Source organism: Fringilla coelebs (assembly GCF_963513975.1).
Source record: "Fringilla coelebs genome assembly, chromosome: 1".
Classification (NCBI taxonomy): Eukaryota; Metazoa; Chordata; class Aves; order Passeriformes; family Fringillidae; genus Fringilla; species Fringilla coelebs.
In genome coordinates this window covers 52,273,188-52,286,719 of record NC_140028.1, presented here as the reverse complement: position 1 = coordinate 52,286,719, position 13,532 = coordinate 52,273,188, and the positions used below count along the sequence as shown (strand labels likewise).

The 13,532-nt window shown below is 42.7% G+C and overlaps 1 protein-coding gene across 9 annotated transcripts in view; it reads right to left on the bottom strand.

The window, feature by feature from the left end:
* The window catches only part of LOC311163506 (microtubule cross-linking factor 1-like), a 102,195-nt gene that overhangs the window by 49,449 nt on the left and 39,214 nt on the right, over positions 1-13,532 (bottom strand). Inside the window, exon 1 of one of the 9 annotated variants that reach the window (XM_084222412.1) lies at positions 5,773-5,851. The exons of the other annotated variants lie outside the window; for them this stretch is intronic. The gene's annotated coding sequence lies outside the window, so the exon portion shown is untranslated. Of the gene's footprint in view, positions 1-5,772; positions 5,852-13,532 lie in introns of those variants that run through there. 9 annotated transcript variants of the gene reach the window in all.

Below are 13,532 nucleotides of genomic sequence, written 5' to 3'. Positions count from 1 at the left end.
GGAGGTTGTCTTGATACTGCATTTAATTTGTAAGCCTTTAGAGTCAGGGATGAGGCTATCAATTTCTGTAGAGGCCTCTATGCCCAGTTGTAGCAAATGGCTATTCATTATGCTAGAAATGAAAAGCCTTGTGCCAAGTGCTAAAAACCTCTTGCTCTTACCTCTAGGCAAAAGGTTACACGTAGACACATCCAGCTTTAGAAGCTAGGGGATATAGACACATGGACTGTGGTGTGCAAGATAAAGTAATAAAGACTTTGCTGTGTAATATAACACAAAAACAAGGGGAAGGGAGTTAAAATTAAGGTATATGAACATGGATGACAGGCTGAGAAACAGGTAGGTAGCAATCCAGCTTTGAAAACTGTAAGCTCCACTCCTCACTGAAACAATTAATTTCACAGATCCAGACTAACAGGTTTGTGACATATTGCCCTAGATGAGGCCTCATTTTAAGCATTTTCACACTGTGCCGTTTGGATTTGCATAAGAAAAAGTTGGTAATCAGTGCTCAGGTGGGAGCTTTGTATTTCCATACTGCAGAGACTCAACCTTAGGCTGAGTCTGTCCTCGGTGTAAGAAAAAGACAGGAACATTTACCTTTGGGGACTGCCAGTGGATTACAGGGAAACACTTCCCTCACATCTATCAGTGGAAGACTTGAACACAAGCATGGCACCAAGGCACTGCCTGCCCATAACCCCCTAAGCCCTATGTGAAAACAAGGCAGTATCTCTATTTCAGGACTATGGGACCAGGCTGCACTCGTGTATGAAACACCAACCAATACAGCTGCTGTTTTAGCTGGGCTAGGGGCAGAGGCTGCTGCTGCTAAAAGTAGGGGAATGTGCCACAAGCTTAAATTATTTAAAATTCAAAATGGTCCAATAAATGAGCATTTCTCTTTGATGTACAGGAGAGTGGCATCAGAAGCTGATATGAATTAATGCTAGAAGGAACATTTTAATACTACTTTCTGTACTCAAGAGAACAGCCAGGGTTGGCTCTCTAGCAAAAAGACTTTCAATGATGGTTAAACAAGATTTTATTAGTCCTTTGGTTAACAGAGTCTCTTAAGAAAGTGGTTACTTGTGCAGACATTTCCTACCACTACAGTTTCACTGCAATTTGTTGATGGACCTCTTGGCTACCAAAGAGAGCTAAAGTATGGAGGCCCAGTGTGTTAAAAATTAAACTTCCCAAAAGATGATTGGGTGTAGGGACTACACTATTAACAGTGGGAAGAGACACAATGATTTTTACTTTCCCTAGGAGCCTAGCAGGGATGGGAAGAGGTAATTTGCATTTTCTGGTGAATTCTGTTTTTAACAGGTCAAAGAAGAGTCCTGCAAACTGAGCAGTGAAACCCAAGGAGGGGACAGAGAGCAGGAGTCAATGCGCTAGAATTTGAGGTTGAGAAAAATATGGAAATAAAATTAAAGTTAAGAGCAATCACATGTAAACATATGATAGACTCCAAATTTCATACTGAAGCAAGTGCAGAGTAGGATGAGAACAGAACTGCAAACAGGCGTTGGTAGAGAAGGATTTGGAAAATGAGAGAACTAAGAGATCCCTAAGAACTGCCGTCCTGTCACTGTATTCACTGCTGCTGAGAGGAGAAAGTAATTTGGGTGGCAGTCTGACATCTGCAGGCAAGTGTGGGCTTGCTATCATATGTGCATCAAACCTGCAAATTCAGTAGTCAGTCACTGAAGTGACAATGTCTGCAACTCAAAAACTGAGAGGCTGGGTTGGAAAGTCCAGCCCTGAAGGCAGTTTCTGTTACTGTGATGTGTGAGGAATTATACACCAGCATCGCTGGCACTTACGAGCTGTATAAGTAATGTTCTCTGCCAATGATGGCTTGCTACTGATTGCTTTGAAATGGATAATCACAATTTTCATTTGCATGCATTAGAAGATGCTGCCTGTGAGGGACCTGACAGTATTTTAAAAAATTATGCACAGTTGACCGAATCCAGTTGCTCCACATCCAGCAGTAGGTGAAACAGACCACTTGCAGATTACCAGTAACTGCAAGGCTAACAGCTTCAGAGCTGCACATTGGCATTTCATAACAAGAGCTAAATCCTTGCTAGCTCTTGGGGCCTCTCATGTTCAAGAATGAACAAACCATCCAGAGAGACATAATCTCTGCCCCACAGAATGTGACTCAACAAGACATCCTGCCAATGGACCGACTTTTTCATAGCACTTACTCTCCAAGAAACACCAGTGGTTTAAATGAAGGTAATTCTACTTGGCATCTACGTGAATCAGAAGAAAACCAGATCCTCTTGTTAACAGATGGTCAGAGGGTGGATTTATCCCCAAGAGATGCAAACCAGTGTTCATTAACTGCACCGCTAATCAGGAACACTTCACTGCGAGCATTTTCCAGGCACTGTGCAGGACTGCATAGGAAGATTCTGTCAGGAGATGAAAATGGATGGGGATCTCCATGTTCCTTCTCCAGCAAACCCCCTCCACACAAATGAAGCTCTGCTGGCCACTGAAGGCTGTTTCCCTCTTAACTTTTTGCAGCTTTGGACTTGCCAGGCTCTGACACTGAGGATGTGCATGATTCTCCTTCATCTCACCGATTTAGAGTTCTCCCCATTTGTCCAGTTTTGCAGATAAAGGGAAAACCCCTTTCTGCAGAGGTCTGACACTCTTAAATCAGTGATGAATAAACAAACTCTTCTAAGAAGAAAAAAACATGTCCTGGACAATGACCAGAACCTGTTTCTTTGGAAGGGGCAGATTTCAGCTATCACACTGCACTGTCCTTTATTGTTACCAGCCCATTTGGGAAAAGGAAACATTTCCCATTTCTGTAGCAATATCCTTTATTCAAGGTAGGACAGGGCAACTTTCCATTCTTTCTTTAGGCCTGAAGTGTCTCTAAGTCCCAAGTATTCGACTGGAGATCTGCTTTGCTGCCATCCCATTCTTCTGTATTTCAACAGCTGCGCAGTGAAAGTACGGCTTTTTCATGGTGAACTCTTGTACATATCTACAGGACGGTTAATGGGACTGCAAAGTACAATGAAATTCTAATTGCTTTTCAATTGCTGTAGGCCCTTGAAAAAGATATCTCGCCAGTTCCTGATAAAGCTGGGCTTGACGCAAGTGATCTGTATCTCCATTCATCCCCGTGTACGTCTCCTTTGCTGGAAACCTCTAAATACCGTGATATCCATCATTCACATGACCTAGCAAAGCAAGCTGTGTCTGAAATATCATAAGCATTACAATTCAGGATAAAAGACATCCCTTGAGTAAAAGAGCAGCAAAGCACACTAGCTTTCAGCACCAGCTTAAATTTCCCTAACGCTGCATTACTCTATTGTGCTAAGCTTATGAATAGGAGCCTCTTTCTTTTGCCTCTTGCTATGAACACACCGCACTGTCTGTCTCATGTGGCTTCCTGGTGCCCTTCACATGCAGGCTGTGATATTAGCTGCCTTGGTGTTTACAAATAATGTGGTGTGACAGGTCTGGGAGCATGGTGGGGAGGGAAGCAGCAGGGTTGCACCTGCTGTCTGAAGCCCTGGAAGGTTAGACAGCAGCTCTTGGGAGGATGGGAGACAGCTGGGCTGGCTCTGTGTTCAGCTCACAACACTGAGCCATTTCACTTAGTATTTGGTCAGGGGAGGCTGATATGGGGACCATAAACCAATATAATAATTCTTATTAATAAAATAATTACTAAATAATTACAGAAATGCTTTGTAAAAGATATAGTAAAGATAATTGTTGTCAATATAATAAAATAAATCCTGCAAGAGACAGCTGAGATCCTAGCCACTAACGTGTATCACTGTCTTACACAGTTCTTCTGCCCAAACATTTCCTAGTAAATTCTTAAATTCATTAAAATATATTTTAAAAGTCCCTGTCTGTCCCATGTTGTTAAGATGCAATTTTATTGCAATTTTATTACTTTTGTCACAATACATAAAGAAAATTAAAACACACTAAGATCAGTCTTCTCTTTCTTATGGAGGAGTCTTATTTCAGGTGAAGGAGAGCAGAAAGAAGTCAGGCAGATGATTGCAGACAGTGCTGCTTTTTCCCCTCCTGCTACACTACTAGAGTGACACTGATGTGCCAGGAGCAAACATCCCTCTGAATGGGGATGAACCTTGTCACCCTTCCACTTGTGCAGCTGTTAAATGGGAGCTCTGCACAGCACACTGTGCCCGTTCCTTCACCCCACACCACAGGCACATGTGCTAACCCTCTGCCTGGGCACCTCCTGAGCCTGAGGAGGAAACCACTGCCACCACATCCCTCAAAATCCTGCCAGGCAGGAGTGGCATCCAGGCCAACCACAGCAGGGGGCTGCTGCCAGCCCTCTGCTGCTCCAGCTCCCACCACATTGTGCCTGGAATGCCCATGGTAACCATCACTGGGACCACCCGCCCTCTCCTCCCCACTGGCACAGAGGCAGGAGCAGCGCCCCAAATTCCTCCACATCAACTGAGCTGCAGCGACTGAGCACCAGCCTGCAAAAGGGAGCCATGTCAACATGCACCCCTTTGGAAAGAACTTGTGGAAGAGTCTGGCTTAATCCGAGTGGTATGTGCTGCGCTGACACTGCCCGAGCCCTCTAATTACCTCGTTAGTGTAATCCCCTAGCAGACAGCCCGTGAAAAATGTGCTGGGCACTATGTACACACAGAAACAGACCTGTCCTGAAACAACTTGGCAACAGGAATGGTGCTCATCGTCAGCCACGAAACCCCACGGGAAGACACACGCCTGCTGTGTCATAGCCCAGGCAACACTTCAGCATGCCCAGAGGGAAACAGCATCCCTCACTGTGAGGGCAGGCACCCTGCCAGCCCCTTGGCCAGCAGTGGCAGTTTGGGCTCCCTTCTCCACCTCTCTAGACCAAACAGGCATTGTAAAACTCGCTGAGAAGATGAAACAACTTGTAAAACCATTTTAAAGCCTTCTTCTTCTCTCTTGCGATGATTCTCACTGCAGTAGTCTGAGCAAAATAGACAGAACAAGCCACCCCTGACACACCTGCCCTGCCATCCACCATCCACCTTGCACTGCTTGGCATCACCTGCATCACCCAGCAGTGCTAAATGCAAACTGCCGCAAAAATAGAGGTTGACTGTCCTTCCCTCCTGTTCTCCATGAAAAAATGCTTCCCCAGAATGCTTTACTGAATGGGACTGCAGGCCAGGTAGTGCTCAGAGATGGGATTGGGAATTTGCATTCCCAAAGGAGCACAGTGTGAGAGCATCTGTTGCTGGTCACTGCACACCCTGTAGCACAGCTGACCTATTACAAGCATAAATGTTGTTTGTTTGGCTGGTTTTTTCCAGAAGAAGGGTAAGTAAGCAGTGTATACACAGGGAATAGACACCTGCTGTCCGGTCGCAGAGTCTGCTAGTTCTCTGCACCAAAACCTTTTAGAAAGTAATACTATCTAGCTGGCAGTCCCATTATCAGGACAGACTTCCTGAGGACTGGAGGAACAAACTGGAGAGTTTGACAGTGAGGGGACAAAGCAGAGTTAGACATGATTTGGACAGTGTTGATAAAGGGGAGGAGAGGAGCTGAGTAAAGCTCCAAGCCCATACTAGGTCAGGAGGTTACTGCAACCATTTACAAAACTGGGAGAGGGAGAAAACACACAGCTCTGCAATCTCCATAGTGTTCAAGGTATGGGCCTAAAGAGCAAATTTCACAGAATCTAGAAAAAAAGAAGAGTTTTGGAAGTCTTTTTGCGGAGAAAGATATTCCCACCTGCGCAACAGCTGTGCTGTCCGCACTAATAGATCAACAGCCACAGGATTGTTCTTTACATTGGGGATGGAAAGGAAAATTTTCCTTGAGCAGAAAAAGCATGTTCAATCTCCCCTAGATTCGAGTAATTTGCTGTTTCTATGAAATAATAAATGAAATTCTAAAGAAGCAGGGACATTAAAGGCCAACTTCAATGATCCCCAACAAACATATCCCACACAGTCTTTGTAATCCTCGGTTGCCCATCTATTATTTCACAGTTTTAAGGACATTGCACTCTGAAAAAGGGGGTTATAAAAATAGACCAAAAAGACAGTAAATTCACTTTTGGATAGCTGCTGACATTATTAAACTTTTGATAGCTGCTACCTGTGGTGCACTTTCCTATAGATCATTCAATGCATACACATATTTACTGCTAGGTAATGGGTCACCCCCAAGACATTCATATTCATCAAGCCACAGGAGTCACAGTTCAAGCCTAAATAAAGATAGTTCTGCTACAATGAACAAGGCCATCAATTACAGGAATGAAATTCAAGCCAGAGTGTAGTGTTTGTAACTCAGAAGCAGTGAAAGCAGGGCAGGCACAAGAGACAAGAAGGGGACAGAGCTCCTCCAAGCATGTCAGTGCAATGTCCACCCACTCTCCCAGCATATTCAGTGAAGGAAGAGTTGCCTTCATGGGAGAAAAGTGTTAGGCTACCTATGTGCCAGACTGTGGCTGGAAATGGGCAGGAGGGAAAGAAATGGTTTGGTGTTCATATAATTGCAAAATCCGCAGTTCCTTAATGAAACCAGTCTACAAAGATGTATCAGCAGCGACCCTGTAAATATCAAATGAAAAACTCTACATGGTTGATATAACTTCACAAAAATGTGCTTAGAAAGGAGTATGACAAGCCCAAGTGGGAACACAGCGCTTCAAACATTAAAATTAAAAATGCACAGAAAAATTATAAATATTCCATAAATGCTAACAGTGAAATAATCTGTTATGAAGCATGATTCTGAGGAGAACTCAACCTGTGCAGGCATTTGAGTTACCCTTAACTATTTTGCCTGCTCCTGGGGCTGGACTGTGATTGCCTGGGAGTCTCTTCTGATTGCCTAGGGGAGCTGGGGTGGCTCTGTAAGTGTGCAGGGGCTGCACTCTCTGATGCTACTGCTGCTTTGAAGCCTAAAATGAGCTGCCTCAAGCTCCTTGCTGGGATTCAGGGCCTCTGCCTCGGGATACAGAAGGATGCTCTGAGTCCGTGGACAAAACCAAAAATTAAAGACAAATTGTGCACTACTGGGTGTTACATGGGGAGGCCAGACCCAAGAGAGGGTCTCAAAGGTCTCGGACATCTGAGAGATGGGTGAAAGCAGGGCTTGGGATAATGCTTCTTGGTTTGCTCTGCAGCACCTGGGAAGGACAGAGAGCTTTCCATGCCTTGGCAGGGGAGCTGAGTGCCCTGACACTGCCTCAGTGCTTCAAAGAGCTGCTGTCTGAGGAGGCAATGGGGCTCAGCACTTGCCCAAAGGAGGAACGCACAGCTTCAACTTTGTTGCATTCATCCCTCCCCAAACGCATCCTACTGGGGGCCTAAGTCCTGTACTTTGTTTTGATACAAATTTGTTACAAATGACAATGTTTTATATGTTTTCTTTTTCAGCGCAGAACAGAAGGAAAAAGAGGATGACCCATTTATAGTCCCTTAAATGAGGAAAAGAATTAGTTTCCAGACTTATCTGAGAACTTATCCCACTGTTTTCCTCTCTGCCTTTCTTGCTAATATCAAAACAAATATAAGAAGCCTAAAATAGTAACATGGGTGCACTTAAAAAAAAAAAACAAACAAAACCAACCAACCAAACAATAATCATACCACATTTTCATGCTCTTGTGTGGGGTGAGCAGCAGTCACACACCCAGGGCTGGTTTCAGGAGCTGCTTCTGGATAAGATGCCTTCTACCTTCCAGAAATTGTAGGATCCACCAGAGCAGTGCAAGGCCCCTACAGCCATGACCAGTCCCAAGACTGAGCAGGAAGGGACCATGTCTGCACTGTCAGGCATATTGGGAAACTTGTACCATTCCTCCTCTTTTGAGGGAATGAATTTGTAACCCTAGTCACACTGCACATGGTACTTTTATCATGAAATTATTATGATAACAAATGAAGACTCACAGCTAATGGGTCCAGCCCCAAGTACAGGATAAAATATGAAAAAGGTGAGCAGCACTGTTGACTTCACCAGTCTCTGAAAAAAAGATGCCAGCCAGTGTGTCCTTGGTGTTAACCACACACCAACACACGTGGGAAGAGCTTACGGACCCCTTTGCAGAGCTTGCTGTTGTTGCTGCCTAGTAAAAGAAGTTTCTGAAGATGATTTCCAAACCAGCTTCTGATAAGTCTCATTTTTAGACTGTAACTCCAAAGACCTTCTAATCTCTGTGCACTTCTCATGCTGAAGCACATCAGAGCAGGAACATCCTGATGTGCTTTGTATTTGATTTGCCTACTCCTAGGAACCGCTTCATATGTGGAAGGCTTTGCAAAGCATTCAGGTAGAGCAAAGCAGCTCCTGCTGGGGACTGCAGGCTGGGAAGATAATCAGGGGAAATACCCTTTTTTTAAACTTCTTAACCAAAACACAAAGTAGCACTTTGATTTTCTTACTATAAATCAGCATATGAGGTACAGGATTTTACCATATACAAATGGCTAAATACCAGATACAAGAGTGGAAATTAATTCTGTGCCAAAATCATACCCATTTGTACTTTCTTAATGCCTTTAAAAAAAAAAAAAATCTCACATTTTCATTAACTTCAGTGAGGCTTGGACTAAGGCCTCAGGCAGCATAAGGCTCTCATTGTCTCCACTGAAACAGGAGTTTGTAGGAGACCGGGCATCATTCAGGGGTTGCTGCAGAGAGGTATCTAATTAGGAACAACTAATCCATGATTACTGTTGTTCTGCTGTGATTAAAAGTGAGGCAGCAGGGATGCCTGATGAAAGGAGGTGATCAGGTCACATCCTGAAGTCCTACCAAGGTCTGACAGGCGAGGATACAAATCTAGGATTATTCTACAAAGCCTGAAGAAAAAGCAAGCGCAGATTTGATAAGGGACTTGATAAATCTTCACCTTTTTTCTCTGACTAGCAAAGTAAAGCAAAAAGGGAAAAAAAGAAGGAAAACTTCAAACCATGAGCTAAATATTCTTTCTCTACCACTGGTCAATGCAAGAATTCACAAAAAGCTTTTACTCTCCCAGGAATAACAAAATGGAAATGCCTGGGCTAGATGAGTGGAAGAGCTTTTGAACTGAAACATGGCAGCTAACAGCAGAATAGGCTTTACATCAGCCTGGCTGCAGGAGAATAATGACTATGAATAATATGTATGCATTAGAGTGAATAATGACAGCCCTGAAGAAGGACTGGCAGAAACCAACAATTTTTTTTAGATCATTATTTCTCAGATGACAGAAACTATTACTGTGAGGAAATTATTTCACTTTTCATTTTTCTAATTAAAACACGAAGACTGTTTCTCTCTACCACTTAATTCATTGCTGGCTCTTTCTTTCTGCCTCTTTGGCCACCTGGAAAAAGCATCTCCTCATAGGTAGATTTTTTTAGCTGATGGCCCACCCTCAAAGTTTACTGCTGTGTCAGTGCTTCAAGTGAGGGCAAAAATAGCTGTGTTAAGGATTCCCACAGCAAAACAACCACATAATTTGAATTCTTGGTGGTGCTAAAGCAGGCATTTTAAGGTTGCTACCTGGGTACAAGCCCTGCCTAATGGCCCAGAAGTAAGGGGAATAAAACTGCTTGTGGGACTGATCTTCCCATGTGCCTGCTCATTAACAGGGCAAATTTTACATGATTATAGGTGTTATGGAGGATTTTGATAAAATGTTCATTTCTAGTCTGTTCTTAGAAGTCTCAGTGTGGTGATTTTTTGCTTGCTTGAGAAACCTGAAGTCCCTGGATCCTTTTGTAAGCTTTTTCCTAAGATCCTACCAGTCATGGCACCTAAAATATTGTAAGGGACAGACAAAATAAAACCACAGGCAATTAGCAGCTGGCATCACTTTCACTACTTACTTCTCCTTCCTTGGCTGCCCTACCTTGCCAGGCTCCTGAAGGGAGCTCTGAGATAAAGAGAAATGGAGAACCACCCATGAGATAAAGAGAAATGGAGAAGCACCCTCTTTTTCTCCCTGTAAATCTCTAAAGCGTGGCAAAGCCCAGGTGTCTCTCTCCAGACACTGATTCTCCCCCATCTTTGGCAGAGTTTTGCCTCTTAATGCAAAGCAGGGAGTAGAGTACTCTTGTCCTGAGGGGGACATTGGACTCTGCTTATTGGCATCAGTAAGTGAGGAGTGAAAGCCCTCAGAGATTCACAGCAGCTCTTCGAAAAAGAGCCCAAAACCAGGACAAAAAAATAGAAGAAGGTGAAATAGAAGGTGAAGGAAATGAATGAGGGAAAAGTTTGCAGCATACACAAAAACACCATGAAAAAATATTGACTGTTCAACACTTGCATGTCTTCAAATTCACTAAAGGGACATGAAGTTAAATAAAAAACAAGCGGATCTGAGACAGGCACACAGCACTTTTCCCGTCCCATATACAAATATGTCCCCATGCTACTCGGCTCACCTGTCAGTGCAGGAAAAGCTCTTCCTGGCCACACCTGAATGACACCCAATTTCCTAATCTGGTTTTCCTATTTTCTCCTTATTTTGCATATAACTAGAGTATGAATTTATAACATGTTTTCATTTACATGGGAAAACTGGAGAAAGCAGTCTCTGCCCCAGAAGGAGACAAAGAAACTTGAAGTAAACGTAGATCTAGAATTACGCAAAATAAAACTGTCATTGGCATAATTATTGTTAATGACTTGGAACTGAAACTCATTTGGCTGAATCCCCTTCGGATTTTGCCTATTAATTTCCCTAACTGTCAACATTAAAATGGCAGGTTTTAGCTAAATACTCTAGCCTTATAAGAAAATAGATTAGAAATTAAAGAAATAGAATGAAGGTTTGTTGCAGCCTTAAATTCTAAGAGGAACAAATTACCACTTTTATTAGAGGGCATACACTTATCTGAAATCTCCTCCTCATTTTTCAGGTAATAATGATACAACTACACTTTAGGAATAGCAAATGATTGATTCTGACTGGTGCTTAAAGAAAATACTTAAAGTTTTTAACCTCACTTTCTGCCACTGGGCTCTCTACAGCCCAGTGTGCACTCTATCGTTTGTTGCTATGTTTGCAGCAGTGCCTTGCAGACACTGCAAGATGAAAAAAATAGTCTCTACATTCCTTCCAAATGGTTTAGCAGGGATTCTCCTTAAAAACAAAACTTCATCAACACCATTCAGGAACACTGAGACATAAAAAGGGTTTTGGCCACAAATGAGAGAAAAATAATATCAAAATAAAACTAAAAAACCTGATCCACCCCCAACTGAAATTCAATACCCCTTTCAATTTCTGCAGAGCAAAGTGAATCTCTAGCATTCACTGCAGCTATTCATGCTCCAAAGTGGTGCTGCACCTATTGATGTGAGCGGTTCATTATTCGCCAGGCAAGGCATCCCACTGACCTCACCCCTGTAGGAACTGCAGAATCACAGCCCTATTATGGGCAGGCCCAATATTTATGCACACTTGTCAGATTTCACACAGCTCCTCTGAATGACACGCTCTCCTCTGGTCCTGCCTTTCTTCTCTTCAGGCTCTTCTTTCTTTCCTCTGCCCTCTAACTTCTGTGTGGCTTTTCATGGTAAGTGTGAATTTACCCAGCGAGCGTCCCCACAAGCTCACATGTAGGACTGTTCAGTTCTCACAAGCAGCTCTGGACGTGTTCATTATGACCCCAGGCTGAAATATTCAGTCACACAACAAACCTGTGAGGCCAGCCAATGCTAAGGAGCTGAGCCCAGGGTAAGGGCTGAGCCCAGGGTAAGGGTTGAGGGAGTGGAAGACTTTTAAAACTTCACAATTACTGTCTGCAAATAGTCTGCAGAAAATACTCCAGGCCACCAACTGCTTGTAGTTACGCTAAATATTTTTAAAAACAGCTTTGACAAGATTTCCTCTGAACCAACTGCTCTTCTTCCTATTTTTTTTTTTCTGGAAAGAGTTTTCTCCATGAAATCAGATGCCAGGGGGCTCTGATTTCCTTAAGAATAACAAGGCTTTAACACCAGAAGATTGGAGATTAGAAGCGATGCCAGGTGTCCCTGCACGCTGCATGCAGGGAGCAATGTCCCCAGTGCTGCTGTTGCATTAACACGTTCCCAGCGCAGAACAGCACTTCTGGATACATTTCACAGCAAGAAACTACATGGGGCCTAATGTGGGAATAAGCTCCAAAGGCAGTATTTTCCTTTTGGCTGGATTTTAACAAAGAATGTGAATGCATATAGGCTTTTATAGTCTGAATGTTTCTGTTCAAATCTTTTGATTCAAAAGCCTTTTTCTCTCAAACACTGATCATGAAAGCAGAATCTAAAACCCAACCAGTCCTTTCCTGAAAAAATATTCTGGGTACAACAGTGCAATAATGTCACCTAAGGGGTTACAGTTTTTAAGAGGATCACTAGCTCTTACATTGTTACTTGGTTACTTCAGTCTTTTTAAAATAAAAACAAAATAACACAAAAAATGCAGTTTTGAGGTGTTTCTTAGGATACTGGCTTGGTAGTATACAGTCAGATGGCTACACCCACATTAGAGACAGGGTGGTATTTTCAGCTTTTCTGGCAATTTTTTACTGCTTTATTTCCTTATGCTCTTTCTGTTGATTTCCTATCTGTCAGTGTTTCACCTCAGAGAGATTAATTGAAATTTCAGACTCCATTGAAGCTTCTTTGTTCTCTCCCACATGACACAGCAGCTGAATATTGACAAACAAAAAAGGGCAACTAGCAACAAAGTAGCCCTAGAGCCCACACTGCTGATGCAAATTTCTTCAAATCATGAGCTTTAAACCTCATTATGCTCGGATGTTTGTGCAAATGTGTCTGGGTCTTTGTGCACAGTTGTAAAAAGCTGCTAAATGAAGAAAAGTGATATTGATTTTTTTCTCTTCCTACGATTGGATATTTATGATGCAAACAGCCCCTAAAATTGAAGAGCCTTGAAGAGGCTGCACAGTCAGCAGAATCCCAAAATTCAACTGCAAAGGTCAGGCAGGCACATAGAAAAAGGAGGAAAAATGTCCTGGGACTACACGCACTTTGGATAAGAACAAGCAGTTTATTCTGCAAGAGAGGTCACAATTTAAGATTTCTTTGCAGCCTCTCAAAGCAGCAGATGCAAACATGGATGTGGTAAACAAGAATGTTGAGCTTTTGTTTAACACCAATTTCTGTAGGGTCTAACTTCCAGAGTGCAGTTTGTTCATGTATGTACCTCACAGAATTTTTGCAAGGATTAAATCTTTGCAAGGATTAATCTTTAAATCTGTGTTTTGAAAAGATCTGCATATCATATTTAGAATAACAGCTAGAGTTAAGGTCACTTGATAACTTGCCAGGCAATAGGAATTAAAAGATAAACTGTTGTGTAATTATCTTATGCTGCATTTAGAAAAATTCTCTCTTATTATCCTGGGATAAAACCTGCATATAATTTGTCATGAATTAAAAAACACGCAAGTATTGAAAATAAATATACCTTAGACAGTTCCACAGTTCCACAAACAACAGTCACAACTTATTCTTTGATTCCATTTGATGTTCCA